A 5,299-nucleotide genomic window follows, 5' to 3' on the forward strand; every position below is an offset into this window, starting at 1 on the left:
GTACAGTATATCTCCAGCACACACCACATGGCTTGGCCCTCATGTGCCTCCAGCGCACACCACCTGGCTTTGCCCTCATGTGCTTCCAGCACACACCAACTGGATTTGCCCTCATGTGCTTCCAGCACACACCACATGGCTTGGCCCTTGTATGTCTCCAGCACACACCACCTGGCTTGGTCCTCGTGTGCTTCCAGCACACACCACATGGCTTGGCCCTCGTGTGCTTCCAGCACACACCACCTGGCTTTGCCCTCATGTGCCTCCAGCACACACCACCTGGCTTTGCCCTCATGTGCTTCCAGCACACACCACCTGACTTGGCCCTTGTACAGTGTATCTCCAGCACACACCACCTGGCTTGGCCCTCGTGTGCTTCCAGCACACACCACCTGGCTTTGCCCTCGTGTGCCTCCAGCACACACCACCTAGCTTGGCCCTCATGTGCCTCCAGCGCACACCACCTGGCTTTGCCCTCATGTGCTTCCAGCACACACCACCTTACTTTGCCCTCATGTGCCTCCAGCACACAACCTCTAGGTTTTATCTCCTACTGTTTTTTACTGCCAGGAACCCAACATCTTATTTCTCTTTAGCTGATGACGTATCCCCGACCTACGCTCACTGTGTAATGGTGTCTGAGAGCCTCACCGTCATTGCAAGGAGAACCTTTGCTGCTGCTGCTGCTTTAGTTAAAACTTCCTGCGAGTCGGCTTGCTACTTGTCTACCTTCTGGGGTGTATGCTATACACACTTGAGATTGACTTAAGATGTCTATTTCTTAAAGACTTCCAGGAACCTGAATTTACCGGGTTAGTCAGCATTTGTATCTGTTTTCTTAGCCGGATTTTACGTGGGGCCATTTCTTTCAGGTCTATTTCCTGAGATTTACACTTCTTACATTATTGGAATTTCTTATTTAAGAAGATATTTTTATTGTGGGCTTTTCCAGCCTTCATTCTTCTGCCATGACCTATCTCCCTAGCTCCTCTCTACTATATCTCTCATAGCCAGTACTATCCTCCTTCTTCTGAGTCTCAATGTTCTTAGTCAAGGTTGTACTAATGGTGACTGCTGCTCACACAGTCAACCTGCCTCATCAGGATTTATCGAATGTCCATATTCCAAGGTTCCGGCACTCAAGGAAGAGGCGTGTAATAATATGTAGACTTTATTCCATGTTGGCAATCATACAGCAAGAAATAAATCGCTGGCGTGTTTCAGCCCATGAACCGGACTTTAATCAGAGCCATAGAAAACCATAAAGAGTCACCTCGCATTTATAACATCCACTCCCCCTCTCAGAAAAGGGCAATAATACTTAACCCTTTACAGATAAGAATCTAGCCTCAGGAGAAAGGCCAGCAGGGCACAAATCCACCAACACTGATGGAAATGGGCTTTGCTGCTTGCTAGTGTCCGGTCACAGTCCTCAATGGGCAAATACAGGAGCACTGTAACACAGACACAGTAAACAAGAATATGGTCAAGAACAAGCAGGGGTTCCGGCAAACGATAAGAAGAGAGCGGTCAAGCGGTCTAGGATGACAACCATTAAACCGCAGACAAGACCGGTGGTGATAGCATAGTTGGGTCCAGGCAGGGGTCGAGCTTGCCCATAATTTTGTTTAGGAATCCTCAAATTCCAACTCCAGATATCTGCTTTGATCTCTGATAGCTCTTACAATACTTTACTAATCAATGACTAATTAATGAACACAAACAGCTGATCAGTAATTGTCCCTGGACAGTGCAGGTAATTCTCTAAAGATCGGATGAGAAAGGAATGCCTGGTATCTCACTGAGCCATAAACTGAAGGTTACAATCTGATCCACTTTCCTTAAAGGAGAACTATGAGGCAAGTGTTTTTCATAGCTGTAGCTCCCTATATACTGAGCTTTGGGTGACGGGAGGACGCTGGTTTGTGTCCTCCCGTTACCCTAAGAAGAACTATGGGGAAAAGCCCTGACCCCATAGTTCTCCTTTAAAGGAGAATTATGAGGCTGAGTGATTTTCACTCAGCCTCATAGTTCGGGGCGACGTGTGACAATGAGACTGTCACAGGTCGGCTCAGTAGATGGGGAAGTGAGCGAACACATACCGTCGCTCGCTCGCTCGCTCACTTCTCAATCCTGTCCCTGCAGAGAGCCATGACAGGGGAGGGGCTGGATTCCCCCCTCCCCGCTCAGATCCTCCAGCGCTAACTGGCGGAACGGACGGGGGAGGGGGCGGGTACAGCTGGCTCTGCCTCTAGATAGGCAGAGCCAGCTGTCAGTCACGCAGCTGGGCGGATCCAGACAGAATTGTCGGGATCCGCTTCAGCTGCGGCGTCTCAGTATACCGCAAACTACAGCTCCCTATATACTGAGCCTAGGGTGACGGGAGGACGCTAGTTTGTGTCCTCCCGTTACCCTAAGGAGAACTATGGGGAAAAGCCCTGACCCCGTAGTTCTCCTTTAACTCTGAATCTTAGGATAAAATTTACAAAATGAATCGTATATATAAAGCTGCATCTCAAATTAAATCTGTACGGACCAAATTCAAAGTGTCTATGAACTCCAAAAAGCTTCTGAGCCTCCCATATTTCATAAACATATCATTTTTAAGTCTCGTTCACACCTGGGCGTATTGCATATGCGCCTAGGTGGTAAAAAAGTCGGTAGGCGGTAAAAAAGTCGCGCGCCCGTCGCGCGTTTCCGAAAGCTACTTGGCTGTATCCCAATGGAAACGCGCAACAAAACGGCCCAAAGTAGTACCTGTACCTTTTCAGGCGTGGGCCGTTTTGTAGCGCGGTAGGCGGAAATACGCCGAGGTGGGAACGAGACCATTGAATACAATGGGATTTATATTTTTGAGCGTTTTGTAGAGCGTTCGTCGAGCGTAGAACGCGCTACAAAACGTTCAGGTGTGAACGAGGGCTTAGAGTCCACACACAGCCGTAACACACAATAACAGACAGCTATGAAAATCAAGAAATAGGTTTTATTACTATGAACATGGACAGTTTGGGAGGGGCGGGGGGGGAGGGGAAGAAGATAAAATGTTTTGTCTTTCTGTTCACACTCCCTAAACATTCCTAATTGGTTTATGGGCCGGCTGAGTGACACCCCCCTAGACGACCGACAAAAAGCGGCTGCTCGGGAACTCTCATTTAACATCAAAAGGAAAGCTCTCACGGTGACCATCAAGAAGAAGCTCACTCTCATCAAGGACCAACCCTTTGCCTGGCTCTGAGAGAACCAAATCCAGATCCATCTTCTGTGCATTGAATTGGATTCTGCTAGAACCTACCAAAACCAGGACTTTGTTCAGTCCTCTTATGTTATCCCTTTCTATTCTGCTGTCGTTATATTCGTCTCTCTTTTTATCATATCTTTTTCTGTCTATTTTCTGCACCGTTGTTTTTATTTTTTGTAAAAATCTTAAAATCGTTAATCTTATCTCTACACTCCGAATAAGAACTTAAAGTACCCTTGCCTCTGTGAAGATTGCTACTGTACAGTGAGACCCGTCATATTCCTCTCTCTCAGCGGTATCATAGACTGTGTTAAAGTTTCTGAATGGTCACAGCATTTGCCGGGAACGGTCTGTGTTTCCATTAAAACACATGGTGGCAGCTATTGTTTTTAGAAAAATAGGGGGGGGGCGGAGGGTTTATGGAGAGATAAGTATGACTCATGCATATAAAATTTATTCAGTATAAAATGCAAAATACTGTCTCAGGCCGATTGCTTATAAATCTATATACCGTATATACTCGGGTATAAGCCGAGTTTTTCAGCACATTTTTTGTGCTGATCCCCCCTCGGCTTATACTCGAGTCAGCGTCTCGCGAACTTGCGCTATGTTTTTTTTTCCTTCTTACTTACCTCGCCGAGCGTCGCGTCAAAATAAATATTCATGTAATTTTATTGGTATCCATCTACCAGTAGCTGCCTCATTTCCCACCCTCGCTTATACTCGAGTCAATATTTTTTCCCTGTTCTTTGTGGTAAAATTAGGTACCTCTGCTTATATTCGGCTTATACTCGAGTATATACGGTACATAATAAAAACCATTATCATCGATTACCGTATTTTGCGGGACATAAGACGCACCGGACCATAGGACGCAGGGAGGTCCGGCGCGCCTTATGGAGCACTCGACAGACTGTAGCTTCTGACACAGCTTCTATGACAGAAGCTGCAGTTAGCGACCGCTGAGACAGGTGGCGCTGCGATTACAGCGCCACGGTCTCGGTGATCACACAGAGCAGGCGAAGAAAGTCCGTTCTTCGTCTGCTCTATGGTGATCTCCATCGTCGCCGCTGCTCAGTTTTAATACGAGTGATCTCGTTAGATCACTCGTATTAAATGAGCAGTGGCTCCTACTACTCGCCCGCGGCCCGGAACTGCATGTCTCGGGCGTCGGGATTCGCTCCATACGAAAAATACGGTATACAAAATCCAAGTGCATAGCTGGCATGATAGTCCCGATAGTCCAAAAATTCCATGATTTAATTGTATATAAAGATATTGCATGATTGTCCCGATATTCCCAACGCGTTTTTGGCAAAATTAGCTTCTTCAGGGGACCGGTACTTAACATTCAGGTAGGGTAGGAACGAATATGAAGAGGGACGAAATGATCAGGTGGCTGGAAACCAGCCAACCCCCCATATTCCGTCCCTTTTTAACTCAACCTGGGACCCCGGGGCATCAAGGAGAGAAGCGCCTGGGAAATTCCACGGAGGCACAGCCTGCCCCACTGGGAAGTTCCTACAGAAGACATCAAGGAGTGGTCTTGGTCCAGTGGCGTGGTAATCTTAATCTCTCAACCTATTGAATAAAGAGGATAAAAGGGTTCTATGAATTGTAGTTATGGGCCAAGGTTCCTATATATAACCACATTTCAAATGTTCCTATAGATATGAATATGAATGATGTAATGGTGTGTGGCCACCTCGTATCATGTGTGGGCATATCATAGCCCCCGAGTGTACCCTCCATTATAACTCTATCCCACCCAGCCACTTCAAAGGAAACCCCCACCCCACACAAGAACGCTCCAGCCCCCACATCCAGGGGCGTATCTGCCGCGAGGCAAACAAGGTGTTTGCCTGGAGCGGCAGATTCGCTGAGGGCGGCACCGGGCCAATTGCAGCAGAAGGATTACAGACCTGGATTGTGATGCCCTCGTGAAGCGGACGGCGGCTTGGGGTGATGTGCGGGCAGCTGCGTCGTTGTGGCATCATCGGCAGGTCAGTCCGGGGGGGCGGATGCTGTCCCACGAATCGGCGGCTCAGCCCTGGGGGGGGG

The sequence above is a fragment of the Nanorana parkeri genome, unplaced genomic scaffold (genome assembly GCF_000935625.1).
Source record: "Nanorana parkeri isolate BGI_ZX_2015 unplaced genomic scaffold, ASM93562v1 scaffold3071, whole genome shotgun sequence".
Classification (NCBI taxonomy): domain Eukaryota; kingdom Metazoa; phylum Chordata; class Amphibia; order Anura; family Dicroglossidae; genus Nanorana; species Nanorana parkeri.